The 12,462-nt window shown below is 41.3% G+C and overlaps 28 non-coding genes across 28 annotated transcripts; all 28 read right to left on the bottom strand.

Moving 5' to 3' along the window:
- Window positions 1–534: 534 nt before the first annotated feature.
- Window positions 535–653, bottom strand: LOC142477587 (5S ribosomal RNA). Its single transcript, XR_012792520.1, has one exon. It is a non-coding gene; the product is annotated as a 5S ribosomal RNA (ribosomal RNA).
- Window positions 654–939: 286 nt separating this feature from the next.
- LOC142477515 (5S ribosomal RNA) lies at window positions 940–1,058 on the bottom strand. Its single transcript, XR_012792450.1, has one exon. It is a non-coding gene; the product is annotated as a 5S ribosomal RNA (ribosomal RNA).
- Window positions 1,059–1,344: 286 nt separating this feature from the next.
- On the bottom strand, window positions 1,345–1,463 carry LOC142477516 (5S ribosomal RNA). The gene has a single exon (XR_012792451.1). It is a non-coding gene; the product is annotated as a 5S ribosomal RNA (ribosomal RNA).
- A 286-nt stretch (window positions 1,464–1,749) lies between these two features.
- On the bottom strand, window positions 1,750–1,868 carry LOC142477518 (5S ribosomal RNA). The gene has a single exon (XR_012792452.1). It is a non-coding gene; the product is annotated as a 5S ribosomal RNA (ribosomal RNA).
- Window positions 1,869–2,154: 286 nt separating this feature from the next.
- LOC142477519 (5S ribosomal RNA) lies at window positions 2,155–2,273 on the bottom strand. Its single transcript, XR_012792453.1, has one exon. It is a non-coding gene; the product is annotated as a 5S ribosomal RNA (ribosomal RNA).
- A 677-nt stretch (window positions 2,274–2,950) lies between these two features.
- LOC142477507 (5S ribosomal RNA) lies at window positions 2,951–3,069 on the bottom strand. The gene has a single exon (XR_012792442.1). It is a non-coding gene; the product is annotated as a 5S ribosomal RNA (ribosomal RNA).
- Window positions 3,070–3,746: 677 nt separating this feature from the next.
- On the bottom strand, window positions 3,747–3,865 carry LOC142477574 (5S ribosomal RNA). Its single transcript, XR_012792507.1, has one exon. It is a non-coding gene; the product is annotated as a 5S ribosomal RNA (ribosomal RNA).
- Window positions 3,866–4,151: 286 nt separating this feature from the next.
- On the bottom strand, window positions 4,152–4,270 carry LOC142477586 (5S ribosomal RNA). The gene has a single exon (XR_012792519.1). It is a non-coding gene; the product is annotated as a 5S ribosomal RNA (ribosomal RNA).
- Window positions 4,271–4,556: 286 nt separating this feature from the next.
- LOC142477588 (5S ribosomal RNA) lies at window positions 4,557–4,675 on the bottom strand. The gene has a single exon (XR_012792521.1). It is a non-coding gene; the product is annotated as a 5S ribosomal RNA (ribosomal RNA).
- Window positions 4,676–4,961: 286 nt separating this feature from the next.
- Window positions 4,962–5,080, bottom strand: LOC142477561 (5S ribosomal RNA). The gene has a single exon (XR_012792495.1). It is a non-coding gene; the product is annotated as a 5S ribosomal RNA (ribosomal RNA).
- A 286-nt stretch (window positions 5,081–5,366) lies between these two features.
- Window positions 5,367–5,485, bottom strand: LOC142477585 (5S ribosomal RNA). Its single transcript, XR_012792518.1, has one exon. It is a non-coding gene; the product is annotated as a 5S ribosomal RNA (ribosomal RNA).
- Window positions 5,486–5,771: 286 nt separating this feature from the next.
- Window positions 5,772–5,890, bottom strand: LOC142477520 (5S ribosomal RNA). Its single transcript, XR_012792454.1, has one exon. It is a non-coding gene; the product is annotated as a 5S ribosomal RNA (ribosomal RNA).
- Window positions 5,891–6,176: 286 nt separating this feature from the next.
- On the bottom strand, window positions 6,177–6,295 carry LOC142477589 (5S ribosomal RNA). The gene has a single exon (XR_012792522.1). It is a non-coding gene; the product is annotated as a 5S ribosomal RNA (ribosomal RNA).
- A 286-nt stretch (window positions 6,296–6,581) lies between these two features.
- Window positions 6,582–6,700, bottom strand: LOC142477549 (5S ribosomal RNA). Its single transcript, XR_012792483.1, has one exon. It is a non-coding gene; the product is annotated as a 5S ribosomal RNA (ribosomal RNA).
- A 286-nt stretch (window positions 6,701–6,986) lies between these two features.
- On the bottom strand, window positions 6,987–7,105 carry LOC142477596 (5S ribosomal RNA). Its single transcript, XR_012792529.1, has one exon. It is a non-coding gene; the product is annotated as a 5S ribosomal RNA (ribosomal RNA).
- Window positions 7,106–7,391: 286 nt separating this feature from the next.
- On the bottom strand, window positions 7,392–7,510 carry LOC142477590 (5S ribosomal RNA). Its single transcript, XR_012792523.1, has one exon. It is a non-coding gene; the product is annotated as a 5S ribosomal RNA (ribosomal RNA).
- Window positions 7,511–7,796: 286 nt separating this feature from the next.
- LOC142477567 (5S ribosomal RNA) lies at window positions 7,797–7,915 on the bottom strand. The gene has a single exon (XR_012792500.1). It is a non-coding gene; the product is annotated as a 5S ribosomal RNA (ribosomal RNA).
- A 286-nt stretch (window positions 7,916–8,201) lies between these two features.
- LOC142477521 (5S ribosomal RNA) lies at window positions 8,202–8,320 on the bottom strand. The gene has a single exon (XR_012792455.1). It is a non-coding gene; the product is annotated as a 5S ribosomal RNA (ribosomal RNA).
- Window positions 8,321–8,606: 286 nt separating this feature from the next.
- LOC142477608 (5S ribosomal RNA) lies at window positions 8,607–8,725 on the bottom strand. Its single transcript, XR_012792540.1, has one exon. It is a non-coding gene; the product is annotated as a 5S ribosomal RNA (ribosomal RNA).
- A 286-nt stretch (window positions 8,726–9,011) lies between these two features.
- Window positions 9,012–9,130, bottom strand: LOC142477522 (5S ribosomal RNA). The gene has a single exon (XR_012792456.1). It is a non-coding gene; the product is annotated as a 5S ribosomal RNA (ribosomal RNA).
- Window positions 9,131–9,416: 286 nt separating this feature from the next.
- LOC142477513 (5S ribosomal RNA) lies at window positions 9,417–9,535 on the bottom strand. The gene has a single exon (XR_012792448.1). It is a non-coding gene; the product is annotated as a 5S ribosomal RNA (ribosomal RNA).
- A 286-nt stretch (window positions 9,536–9,821) lies between these two features.
- Window positions 9,822–9,940, bottom strand: LOC142477525 (5S ribosomal RNA). Its single transcript, XR_012792459.1, has one exon. It is a non-coding gene; the product is annotated as a 5S ribosomal RNA (ribosomal RNA).
- Window positions 9,941–10,226: 286 nt separating this feature from the next.
- On the bottom strand, window positions 10,227–10,345 carry LOC142477584 (5S ribosomal RNA). Its single transcript, XR_012792517.1, has one exon. It is a non-coding gene; the product is annotated as a 5S ribosomal RNA (ribosomal RNA).
- A 286-nt stretch (window positions 10,346–10,631) lies between these two features.
- LOC142477523 (5S ribosomal RNA) lies at window positions 10,632–10,750 on the bottom strand. The gene has a single exon (XR_012792457.1). It is a non-coding gene; the product is annotated as a 5S ribosomal RNA (ribosomal RNA).
- Window positions 10,751–11,036: 286 nt separating this feature from the next.
- LOC142477536 (5S ribosomal RNA) lies at window positions 11,037–11,155 on the bottom strand. Its single transcript, XR_012792470.1, has one exon. It is a non-coding gene; the product is annotated as a 5S ribosomal RNA (ribosomal RNA).
- A 286-nt stretch (window positions 11,156–11,441) lies between these two features.
- LOC142477591 (5S ribosomal RNA) lies at window positions 11,442–11,560 on the bottom strand. The gene has a single exon (XR_012792524.1). It is a non-coding gene; the product is annotated as a 5S ribosomal RNA (ribosomal RNA).
- A 286-nt stretch (window positions 11,561–11,846) lies between these two features.
- Window positions 11,847–11,965, bottom strand: LOC142477524 (5S ribosomal RNA). Its single transcript, XR_012792458.1, has one exon. It is a non-coding gene; the product is annotated as a 5S ribosomal RNA (ribosomal RNA).
- Window positions 11,966–12,251: 286 nt separating this feature from the next.
- Window positions 12,252–12,370, bottom strand: LOC142477547 (5S ribosomal RNA). The gene has a single exon (XR_012792481.1). It is a non-coding gene; the product is annotated as a 5S ribosomal RNA (ribosomal RNA).
- Window positions 12,371–12,462: the final 92 nt, after the last annotated feature.

The following is a 12,462-nucleotide window of genomic DNA, read 5'->3' on the forward strand; positions in this document are numbered from 1 at the left end:
GTTGCATTGTGTTGAACTTTCTGAGGAAAAAACGATATATTTCTTTTCCACTGCGGGAAAAAAGTAGTAAAAAAAAATTTCAGAGGTGCCTATATTCAACCTCCTCCTGTTTGGATTTGAACTCACTACCTCTTCCAAGTATCAGCTTGAACACTGCACACCCCAACTCTGTGAGCCACAAGCTCACCATATAACATGCTAAGTGTTCTGAGGCCTGTATGATATATTTCTAAATGACATGGGAGGCATAAGTGTATTATTGTGACCGTTAAAACAAATACATTCTTGAAGAATTACCTTAAATGGAGAAATTAAATCAGAGACTGAGAAAATGACAGGTGCACTCAAATGTACTATAGACGGAATTCTTGATGTCAGAATTCTATTTTGGAAGGTTGCATTGTGTTGAACTTTCAGAGAAAAAAACGATATATTTCTTTGCCACTGCGGGAAAAAAGTAGTAAAAAATGAAACATTTTCATTTGCTGCAAGGAATGCCATGTATATTTTCATTAGGGAAGCGAAAAATAAAAACACCCACAGCACTTGGTATTCCCAGGCAGTCTCCCAACCCAGTACTAATCAAGCCTCACCCTGCTTAGCTTCCGAGATCTGACGGGATCGGGCGCTTTCAAGGTAGTATGGCTGTAGGTGGAGATTGCTGTCTCATGATATCCTCTCATTCTTAAATCCATGAGCCTATATCTTGCTCCATGCATACACAGAGACTGAGAAAATGACAGGTGCACTCAAATGTACTATAGACGGAATTCTTGATGTCAGAATTCTATTTTGGAAGGTTGCATTGTGTTGAGCTTTCTGAGGAAAAAACGATATATTTCTTTGCCACTGCGGGAAAAAAGTAGCAAGAAATGAAACATTTTCATTTGCTGCGAGGAATGCCATGTATATTTTCATTAGGGAAGCGAAAAATAAAAACACCTACAGCACCTGGTATTCCCAGGCAGTCTTCCAACCCAGTACTAATCAAGCCTCACCCTGCTTAGCTTCCGAGATCTGACGGGATCGGGCGCTTTCAAGGTAGTATGGCCGTAGGTGGAGATTGCTGTCTCATGATATCCTCTCATTCTTAAATCCATGAGCCTATATCTTGCTCCATGCATACACAGAGACTGAGAAAATGACAGGTGCACTCAAATGTACTATAGACGGAATTCTTGATGTCAGAATTCTATTTTGGAAGGTTGCATTGTGTTGAGCTTTCTGAGGAAAAAACGATATATTTCTTTGCCACTGCGGGAAAAAAGTAGCAAGAAATGAAACATTTTCATTTGCTGCGAGGAATGCCATGTATATTTTCATTAGGGAAGCGAAAAATAAAAACACCTACAGCACCTGGTATTCCCAGGCAGTCTTCCAACCCAGTACTAATCAAGCCTCACCCTGCTTAGCTTCCGAGATCTGACGGGATCGGGCGCTTTCAAGGTAGTATGGCCGTAGGTGGAGATTGCTGTCTCATGATATCCTCTCATTCTTAAATCCATGAGCCTATATCTTGCTCCATGCATACACAGAGACTGAGAAAATGACAGGTGCACTCAAATGTACTATAGACGGAATTCTTGATGTCAGAATTCTATTTTGGAAGGTTGCATTGTGTTGAGCTTTCTGAGGAAAAAACGATATATTTCTTTGCCACTGCGGGAAAAAAGTAGCAAGAAATGAAACATTTTCATTTGCTGCGAGGAATGCCATGTATATTTTCATTAGGGAAGCGAAAAATAAAAACACCTACAGCACCTGGTATTCCCAGGCAGTCTTCCAACCCAGTACTAATCAAGCCTCACCCTGCTTAGCTTCCGAGATCTGACGGGATCGGGCGCTTTCAAGGTAGTATGGCCGTAGGTGGAGATTGCTGTCTCATGATATCCTCTCATTCTTAAATCCATGAGCCTATATCTTGCTCCATGCATACACAGAGACTGAGAAAATGACAGGTGCACTCAAATGTACTATAGACGGAATTCTTGATGTCAGAATTCTATTTTGGAAGGTTGCATTGTGTTGAGCTTTCTGAGGAAAAAACGATATATTTCTTTGCCACTGCGGGAAAAAAGTAGCAAGAAATGAAACATTTTCATTTGCTGCGAGGAATGCCATGTATATTTTCATTAGGGAAGCGAAAAATAAAAACACCTACAGCACCTGGTATTCCCAGGCAGTCTTCCAACCCAGTACTAATCAAGCCTCACCCTGCTTAGCTTCCGAGATCTGACGGGATCGGGCGCTTTCAAGGTAGTATGGCCGTAGGTGGAGATTGCTGTCTCATGATATCCTCTCATTCTTAAATCCATGAGCCTATATCTTGCTCCATGCATACACAGAGACTGAGAAAATGACAGGTGCACTCAAATGTACTATAGACGGAATTCTTGATGTCAGAATTCTATTTTGGAAGGTTGCATTGTGTTGAACTTTCTGAGGAAAAAACGATATATTTCTTTTCCACTGCGGGAAAAAAGTAGTAAAAAATTTCAGAGGTGCCTATATTCAACCTCCTCCTGTTTGGATTTGAACTCACTACCTCTTCCAAGTATCAGCTTGAACACTGCACACCCCAACTCTGGGAGCCACAAGCTCACCATATAACATGCTAAGTGTTCTGAGGCCTGTATGATATATTTCTAAATGACATGGGAGGCATAAGTGTATTATTGTGACCGTTAAAACAAATACATTCTTGAAGAATTACCTTAAATGGAGAAATTAAATCAGAGACTGAGAAAATGACAGGTGCACTCAAATGTACTATAGACGGAATTCTTGATGTCAGAATTCTATTTTGGAAGGTTGCATTGTGTTGAACTTTCAGAGAAAAAAACGATATATTTCTTTGCCACTGCGGGAAAAAAGTAACAAGAAATTAAACATTTTCATTTGCTGCGAGGAATGCCATGTATATTTTCATTAGGGAAGCGAAAAATAAAAACACCTACAGCACCTGGTATTCCCAGGCAGTCTCCCAACCCAGTACTAATCAAGCCTCACCCTGCTTAGCTTCCGAGATCTGACGGGATCGGGCGCTTTCAAGGTAGTATGGCCGTAGGTGGAGATTGCTGTCTCATGATATCCTCTCATTCTTAAATCCATGAGCCTATATCTTGCTCCATGCATACACAGAGACTGAGAAAATGACAGGTGCACTCAAATGTACTATAGACGGAATTCTTGATGTCAGAATTCTATTTTGGAAGGTTGCATTGTGTTGAACTTTCTGAGGAAAAAACGATATATTTCTTTTCCACTGCGGGAAAAAAGTAGTAAAAAATTTCAGAGGTGCCTATATTCAACCTCCTCCTGTTTGGATTTGAACTCACTACCTCTTCCAAGTATCAGCTTGAACACTGCACACCCCAACTCTGTGAGCCACAAGCTCAACATATAACATGCTAAGTGTTCTGAGGCCTGTATGATATATTTCTAAATGACATGGGAGGCATAAGTGTATTATTGTGACCGTTAAAACAAATACATTCTTGAAGAATTACCTTAAATGGAGAAATTAAATCAGAGACTGAGAAAATGACAGGTGCACTCAAATGTACTATAGACGGAATTCTTGATGTCAGAATTCTATTTTGGAAGGTTGCATTGTGTTGAACTTTCAGAGAAAAAAACGATATATTTCTTTGCCACTGCGGGAAAAAAGTAACAAGAAATGAAACATTTTCATTTGCTGCGAGGAATGCCATGTATATTTTCATTAGGGAAGCGAAAAATAAAAACACCTACAGCACCTGGTATTCCCAGGCAGTCTCCCAACCCAGTACTAATCAAGCCTCACCCTGCTTAGCTTCCGAGATCTGACGGGATCGGGCGCTTTCAAGGTAGTATGGCCGTAGGTGGAGATTGCTGTCTCATGATATCCTCTCATTCTTAAATCCATGAGCCTATATCTTGCTCCATGCATACACAGAGACTGAGAAAATGACAGGTGCACTCAAATGTACTATAGACGGAATTCTTGATGTCAGAATTCTATTTTGGAAGGTTGCATTGTGTTGAGCTTTCTGAGGAAAAAACGATATATTTCTTTGCCACTGCGGGAAAAAAGTAGTAAAAAATGAAACATTTTCATTTGCTGCAAGGAATGCCATGTATATTTTCATTAGGGAAGCGAAAAATAAAAACACCCACAGCACTTGGTATTCCCAGGCAGTCTCCCAACCCAGTACTAATCAAGCCTCACCCTGCTTAGCTTCCGAGATCTGACGGGATCGGGCGCTTTCAAGGTAGTATGGCCGTAGGTGGAGATTGCTGTCTCATGATATCCTCTCATTCTTAAATCCATGAGCCTATATCTTGCTCCATGCATACACAGAGACTGAGAAAATGACAGGTGCACTCAAATGTACTATAGACGGAATTCTTGATATCAGAATTCTATTTTGGAAGGTTGCATTGTGTTGAGCTTTCTGAGGAAAAAACGATATATTTCTTTGCCACTGCAGGAAAAAAGTAGTAAAAAATGAAACATTTTCATTTGCTGCAAGGAATGCCATGTATATTTTCATTAGGGAAGCGAAAAATAAAAACACCCACAGCACTTGGTATTCCCAGGCAGTCTCCCAACCCAGTACTAATCAAGCCTCACCCTGCTTAGCTTCCGAGATCTGACGGGATCGGGCGCTTTCAAGGTAGTATGGCTGTAGGTGGAGATTGCTGTCTCATGATATCCTCTCATTCTTAAATCCATGAGCCTATATCTTGCTCCATGCATACACAGAGACTGAGAAAATAACAGGTGCACTCAAATGTACTATAGACGGAATTCTTGATGTCAGAATTCTATTTTGGAAGGTTGCATTGTGTTGAGCTTTCTGAGGAAAAAACGATATATTTCTTTGCCACTGCGGGAAAAAAGTAGCAAGAAATGAAACATTTTCATTTGCTGCGAGGAATGCCATGTATATTTTCATTAGGGAAGCGAAAAATAAAAACACCTACAGCACCTGGTATTCCCAGGCAGTCTTCCAACCCAGTACTAATCAAGCCTCACCCTGCTTAGCTTCCGAGATCTGACGGGATCGGGCGCTTTCAAGGTAGTATGGCCATAGGTGGAGATTGCTGTCTCATGATATCCTCTCATTCTTAAATCCATGAGCCTATATCTTGCTCCATGCATACACAGAGACTGAGAAAATGACAGGTGCACTCAAATGTACTATAGACGGAATTCTTGATGTCAGAATTCTATTTTGGAAGGTTGCATTGTGTTGAACTTTCAGAGAAAAAAACGATATATTTCTTTGCCACTGCGGGAAAAAAGTAACAAGAAATTAAACATTTTCATTTGCTGCGAGGAATGCCATGTATATTTTCATTAGGGAAGCGAAAAATAAAAACACCTACAGCACCTGGTATTCCCAGGCAGTCTCCCAACCCAGTACTAATCAAGCCTCACCCTGCTTAGCTTCCGAGATCTGACGGGATCGGGCGCTTTCAAGGTAGTATGGCCGTAGGTGGAGATTGCTGTCTCATGATATCCTCTCATTCTTAAATCCATGAGCCTATATCTTGCTCCATGCATACACAGAGACTGAGAAAATGACAGGTGCACTCAAATGTACTATAGACGGAATTCTTGATGTCAGAATTCTATTTTGGAAGGTTGCATTGTGTTGAGCTTTCTGAGGAAAAAACGATATATTTCTTTGCCACTGCGGGAAAAAAGTAGCAAGAAATGAAACATTTTCATTTGCTGCGAGGAATGCCATGTATATTTTCATTAGGGAAGCGAAAAATAAAAACACCTACAGCACCTGGTATTCCCAGGCAGTCTTCCAACCCAGTACTAATCAAGCCTCACCCTGCTTAGCTTCCGAGATCTGACGGGATCGGGCGCTTTCAAGGTAGTATGGCCGTAGGTGGAGATTGCTGTCTCATGATATCCTCTCATTCTTAAATCCATGAGCCTATATCTTGCTCCATGCATACACAGAGACTGAGAAAATGACAGGTGCACTCAAATGTACTATAGACGGAATTCTTGATGTCAGAATTCTATTTTGGAAGGTTGCATTGTGTTGAGCTTTCTGAGGAAAAAACGATATATTTCTTTGCCACTGCGGGAAAAAAGTAGTAAAAAATGAAACATTTTCATTTGCTGCAAGGAATGCCATGTATATTTTCATTAGGGAAGCGAAAAATAAAAACACCCACAGCACTTGGTATTCCCAGGCAGTCTCCCAACCCAGTACTAATCAAGCCTCACCCTGCTTAGCTTCCGAGATCTGACGGGATCGGGCGCTTTCAAGGTAGTATGGCTGTAGGTGGAGATTGCTGTCTCATGATATCCTCTCATTCTTAAATCCATGAGCCTATATCTTGCTCCATGCATACACAGAGACTGAGAAAATGACAGGTGCACTCAAATGTACTATAGACGGAATTCTTGATGTCAGAATTCTATTTTGGAAGGTTGCATTGTGTTGAGCTTTCTGAGGAAAAAACGATATATTTCTTTGCCACTGCGGGAAAAAAGTAGCAAGAAATGAAACATTTTCATTTGCTGCGAGGAATGCCATGTATATTTTCATTAGGGAAGCGAAAAATAAAAACACCTACAGCACCTGGTATTCCCAGGCAGTCTTCCAACCCAGTACTAATCAAGCCTCACCCTGCTTAGCTTCCGAGATCTGACGGGATCGGGCGCTTTCAAGGTAGTATGGCTGTAGGTGGAGATTGCTGTCTCATGATATCCTCTCATTCTTAAATCCATGAGCCTATATCTTGCTCCATGCATACACAGAGACTGAGAAAATGACAGGTGCACTCAAATGTACTATAGACGGAATTCTTGATGTCAGAATTCTATTTTGGAAGGTTGCATTGTGTTGAACTTTCAGAGAAAAAAACGATATATTTCTTTGCCACTGCGGGAAAAAAGTAACAAGAAATTAAACATTTTCATTTGCTGCGAGGAATGCCATGTATATTTTCATTAGGGAAGCGAAAAATAAAAACACCTACAGCACCTGGTATTCCCAGGCAGTCTCCCAACCCAGTACTAATCAAGCCTCACCCTGCTTAGCTTCCGAGATCTGACGGGATCGGGCGCTTTCAAGGTAGTATGGCCGTAGGTGGAGATTGCTGTCTCATGATATCCTCTCATTCTTAAATCCATGAGCCTATATCTTGCTCCATGCATACACAGAGACTGAGAAAATGACAGGTGCACTCAAATGTACTATAGACGGAATTCTTGATGTCAGAAATCTATTTTGGAAGGTTGCATTGTGTTGAGCTTTCTGAGGAAAAAACGATATATTTCTTTGCCACTGCGGGAAAAAAGTAGTAAAAAATGAAACATTTTCATTTGCTGCAAGGAATGCCATGTATATTTTCATTAGGGAAGCGAAAAATAAAAACACCCACAGCACTTGGTATTCCCAGGCAGTCTCCCAACCCAGTACTAATCAAGCCTCACCCTGCTTAGCTTCCGAGATCTGACGGGATCGGGCGCTTTCAAGGTAGTATGGCTGTAGGTGGAGATTGCTGTCTCATGATATCCTCTCATTCTTAAATCCATGAGCCTATATCTTGCTCCATGCATACACAGAGACTGAGAAAATGACAGGTGCACTCAAATGTACTATAGACGGAATTCTTGATGTCAGAATTCTATTTTGGAAGGTTGCATTGTGTTGAGCTTTCTGAGGAAAAAACGATATATTTCTTTGCCACTGCGGGAAAAAAGTAGCAAGAAATGAAACATTTTCATTTGCTGCGAGGAATGCCATGTATATTTTCATTAGGGAAGCGAAAAATAAAAACACCTAGAGCACCTGGTATTCCCAGGCAGTCTCCCAACCCAGTACTAATCAAGCCTCACCCTGCTTAGCTTCCGAGATCTGACGGGATCGGGCGCTTTCAAGGTAGTATGGCTGTAGGTGGAGATTGCTGTCTCATGATATCCTCTCATTCTTAAATCCATGAGCCTATATCTTGCTCCATGCATACACAGAGACTGAGAAAATGACAGGTGCACTCAAATGTACTATAGACGGAATTCTTGATGTCAGAATTCTATTTTGGAAGGTTGCATTGTGTTGAGCTTTCTGAGGAAAAAACGATATATTTCTTTGCCACTGCGGGAAAAAAGTAGCAAGAAATTAAACATTTTCATTTGCTGCGAGGAATGCCATGTATATTTTCATTAGGGAAGCGAAAAATAAAAACACCTACAGCACCTGGTATTCCCAGGCAGTCTTCCAACCCAGTACTAATCAAGCCTCACCCTGCTTAGCTTCCGAGATCTGACGGGATCGGGCGCTTTCAAGGTAGTATGGCCGTAGGTGGAGATTGCTGTCTCATGATATCCTCTCATTCTTAAATCCATGAGCCTATATCTTGCTCCATGCATACACAGAGACTGAGAAAATGACAGGTGCACTCAAATGTACTATAGACGGAATTCTTGATGTCAGAATTCTATTTTGGAAGGTTGCATTGTGTTGAACTTTCAGAGAAAAAAACGATATATTTCTTTGCCACTGCGGGAAAAAAGTAACAAGAAATTAAACATTTTCATTTGCTGCGAGGAATGCCATGTATATTTTCATTAGGGAAGCGAAAAATAAAAACACCTACAGCACCTGGTATTCCCAGGCAGTCTCCCAACCCAGTACTAATCAAGCCTCACCCTGCTTAGCTTCCGAGATCTGACGGGATCGGGCGCTTTCAAGGTAGTATGGCCGTAGGTGGAGATTGCTGTCTCATGATATCCTCTCATTCTTAAATCCATGAGCCTATATCTTGCTCCATGCATACACAGAGACTGAGAAAATGACAGGTGCACTCAAATGTACTATAGACGGAATTCTTGATGTCAGAATTCTATTTTGGAAGGTTGCATTGTGTTGAGCTTTCTGAGGAAAAAACGATATATTTCTTTGCCACTGCGGGAAAAAAGTAGCAAGAAATTAAACATTTTCATTTGCTGCGAGGAATGCCATGTATATTTTCATTAGGGAAGCGAAAAATAAAAACACCTACAGCACCTGGTATTCCCAGGCAGTCTTCCAACCCAGTACTAATCAAGCCTCACCCTGCTTAGCTTCCGAGATCTGACGGGATCGGGCGCTTTCAAGGTAGTATGGCCGTAGGTGGAGATTGCTGTCTCATGATATCCTCTCATTCTTAAATCCATGAGCCTATATCTTGCTCCATGCATACACAGAGACTGAGAAAATGACAGGTGCACTCAAATGTACTATAGACGGAATTCTTGATGTCAGAATTCTATTTTGGAAGGTTGCATTGTGTTGAACTTTCAGAGAAAAAAACGATATATTTCTTTGCCACTGCGGGAAAAAAGTAACAAGAAATTAAACATTTTCATTTGCTGCGAGGAATGCCATGTATATTTTCATTAGGGAAGCGAAAAATAAAAACACCTACAGCACCTGGTATTCCCAGGCAGTCTCCCAACCCAGTACTAATCAAGCCTCACCCTGCTTAGCTTCCGAGATCTGACGGGATCGGGCGCTTTCAAGGTAGTATGGCCGTAGGTGGAGATTGCTGTCTCATGATATCCTCTCATTCTTAAATCCATGAGCCTATATCTTGCTCCATGCATACACAGAGACTGAGAAAATGACAGGTGCACTCAAATGTACTATAGACGGAATTCTTGATGTCAGAATTCTATTTTGGAAGGTTGCATTGTGTTGAGCTTTCTGAGGAAAAAACGATATATTTCTTTGCCACTGCGGGAAAAAAGTAACAAGAAATGAAACATTTTCATTTGCTGCGAGGAATGCCATGTATATTTTCATTAGGGAAGCGAAAAATAAAAACACCTACAGCACCTGGTATTCCCAGGCAGTCTCCCAACCCAGTACTAATCAAGCCTCACCCTGCTTAGCTTCCGAGATCTGACGGGATCGGGCGCTTTCAAGGTAGTATGGCCGTAGGTGGAGATTGCTGTCTCATGATATCCTCTCATTCTTAAATCCATGAGCCTATATCTTGCTCCATGCATACACAGAGACTGAGAAAATGACAGGTGCACTCAAATGTACTATAGACGGAATTCTTGATGTCAGAATTCTATTTTGGAAGGTTGCATTGTGTTGAGCTTTCTGAGGAAAAAACGATATATTTCTTTGCCACTGCGGGAAAAAAGTAACAAGAAATGAAACATTTTCATTTGCTGCGAGGAATGCCATGTATATTTTCATTAGGGAAGCGAAAAATAAAAACACCTACAGCACCTGGTATTCCCAGGCAGTCTCCCAACCCAGTACTAATCAAGCCTCACCCTGCTTAGCTTCCGAGATCTGACGGGATCGGGCGCTTTCAAGGTAGTATGGCTGTAGGTGGAGATTGCTGTCTCATGATATCCTCTCATTCTTAAATCCATGAGCCTATATCTTGCTCCATGCATACACAGAGACTGAGAAAATGACAGGTGCACTCAAATGTACTATAGACGGAATTCTTGATGTCAGAATTCTATTTTGGAAGGTTGCATTGTGTTGAGCTTTCTGAGGAAAAAACGATATATTTCTTTGCCACTGCGGGAAAAAAGTAGCAAGAAATTAAACATTTTCATTTGCTGCGAGGAATGCCATGTATATTTTCATTAGGGAAGCGAAAAATAAAAACACCTACAGCACCTGGTATTCCCAGGCAGTCTTCCAACCCAGTACTAATCAAGCCTCACCCTGCTTAGCTTCCGAGATCTGACGGGATCGGGCGCTTTCAAGGTAGTATGGCCGTAGGTGGAGATTGCTGTCTCATGATATCCTCTCATTCTTAAATCCATGAGCCTATATCTTGCTCCATGCATACACAGAGACTGAGAAAATGACAGGTGCACTCAAATGTACTATAGACGGAATTCTTGATGTCAGAATTCTATTTTGGAAGGTTGCATTGTGTTGAACTTTCAGAGAAAAAAACGATATATTTCTTTGCCACTGCGGGAAAAAAGTAACAAGAAATTAAACATTTTCATTTGCTGCGAGGAATGCCATGTATATTTTCATTAGGGAAGCGAAAAATAAAAACACCTACAGCACCTGGTATTCCCAGGCAGTCTCCCAACCCAGTACTAATCAAGCCTCACCCTGCTTAGCTTCCGAGATCTGACGGGATCGGGCGCTTTCAAGGTAGTATGGCCGTAGGTGGAGATTGCTGTCTCATGATATCCTCTCATTCTTAAATCCATGAGCCTATATCTTGCTCCATGCATACACAGAGACTGAGAAAATGACAGGTGCACTCAAATGTACTATAGACGGAATTCTTGATGTCAGAATTCTATTTTGGAAGGTTGCATTGTGTTGAGCTTTCTGAGGAAAAAACGATATATTTCTTTGCCACTGCGGGAAAAAAGTAGTAAAAAATGAAACATTTTCATTTGCTGCAAGGAATGCCATGTATATTTTCATTAGGGAAGCGAAAAATAAAAACACCCACAGCACTTGGTATTCCCAGGCAGTCTCCCAACCCAGTACTAATCAAGCCTCACCCTGCTTAGCTTCCGAGATCTGACGGGATCGGGCGCTTTCAAGGTAGTATGGCTGTAGGTGGAGATTGCTGTCTCATGATATCCTCTCATTCTTAAATCCATGAGCCTATATCTTGCTCCATGCATACACAGAGACTGAGAAAATGACAGGTGCACTCAAATGTACTATAGACGGAATTCTTGATGTCAGAATTCTATTTTGGAAGGTTGCATTGTGTTGAGCTTTCTGAGGAAAAAACGATATATTTCTTTGCCACTGCGGGAAAAAAGTAGCAAGAAATGAAACATTTTCATTTGCTGCGAGGAATGCCATGTATATTTTCATTAGGGAAGCGAAAAATAAAAACACCTACAGCACCTGGTATTCCCAGGCAGTCTTCCAACCCAGTACTAATCAAGCCTCACCCTGCTTAGCTTCCGAGATCTGACGGGATCGGGCGCTTTCAAGGTAGTATGGCCGTAGGTGGAGATTGCTGTCTCATGATATCCTCTCATTCTTAAATCCATGAGCCTATATCTTGCTCCATGCATACACAGAGACTGAGAAAATGACAGGTGCACTCAAATGTACTATAGACGGAATTCTTGATGTCAGAATTCTATTTTGGAAGGTTGCATTGTGTTGAACTTTCAGAGAAAAAAACGATATATTTCTTTGCCACTGCGGGAAAAAAGTAACAAGAAATTAAACATTTTCATTTGCTGCGAGGAATGCCATGTATATTTTCATTAGGGAAGCGAAAAATAAAAACACCTACAGCACCTGGTATTCCCAGGCAGTCTCCCAACCCAGTACTAATCAAGCCTCACCCTGCTTAGCTTCCGAGATCTGACGGGATCGGGCGCTTTCAAGGTAGTATGGCCGTAGGTGGAGATTGCTGTCTCATGATATCCTCTCATTCTTAAATCCATGAGCCTATATCTTGCTCCATGCATACACAGAGACTGAGAAAATGACAGGT

The sequence above is a fragment of the Ascaphus truei genome, unplaced genomic scaffold (genome assembly GCF_040206685.1).
Source record: "Ascaphus truei isolate aAscTru1 unplaced genomic scaffold, aAscTru1.hap1 HAP1_SCAFFOLD_2191, whole genome shotgun sequence".
In the NCBI taxonomy this organism is placed as follows: Eukaryota; Metazoa; Chordata; class Amphibia; order Anura; family Ascaphidae; genus Ascaphus; species Ascaphus truei.